This window comes from Camelina sativa, chromosome 5 (assembly GCF_000633955.1).
Source record: "Camelina sativa cultivar DH55 chromosome 5, Cs, whole genome shotgun sequence".
Classification (NCBI taxonomy): Eukaryota; Viridiplantae; Streptophyta; class Magnoliopsida; order Brassicales; family Brassicaceae; genus Camelina; species Camelina sativa.
Window position 1 is genome coordinate 16183243 of NC_025689.1, and position 959 is coordinate 16184201.

Consider the following 959-nt stretch of genomic DNA (forward strand, 5'->3'; position numbering starts at 1 on the left):
TAGATGATAACATTGCCAGCGTATTTGTGACCACCAATGTGAGAACATGGGCTAACTGACACTTTACCTTGAAGACCATGAAACTCAAGTTCTTCTCTGAATCTACTAACCAGCGACGGCCCACAAACCCCACATCGCCGATCTCAGGATCCATGGGAACATACAAAGACATACGAGCCTTTTAGCAATTTAGGATTTCCAGGCAGCCATTCACCATCCTTCACAAGCACCTCTACCGCAAACGTTTCCACATCAAAATGAGTCAACCTTCTGCATTTTAGTTTAATTGAAACTGTCAAAAACAAGTCCACACTGTTGAAAAGTGAGAGCAAAGAAATCTCCAACTAGCACAGCATGACTTTAACCCTTACCTGTATCTTATCATATCAGGAAAGATAAGTACATCACCATTGGAGGTCTCGGTTCCATCATGTCCCTCACATATTGTGAGTCGAGTCTACATAACAATGGACGAAAAGGAAAAAAAACTGAGCCACGATGCTTAAAATATACGCTTAAAATATCATAAAATGCCAGACCTGTAAGGCCTCATCAGAAGACTATCCGATGATAAACAATCAAAACATCCAGTAAAGAAAACATCTCCACTTAAATTCAAAACTGACATAGCACATGAAATAAGAGTAAAGAAACTGCACAATAAAGCTCAAAAAAACGTAGCTGCGTGCCCTATGATCCCATCTTGAAGGCAAAAAGTTATGATGTTATCTATAGAATCTTGCTAGAATACACTTTATCTTATCTGACCCAAACATAAAACCTGAGAGTCACCAGGAAAGAGGTTTTATGACTCACTAAGATCTTAAACATGTATTAATTAAAGCCAAAACAACAGAGAGCAAGTGCTTTTTGCTCATTTGGGAGGACATAACTTTCAAAAGAAGAAAAATAAGTTGGAATCACAAAGCCATGGAACAAACTTAATCAGACCTAAATCT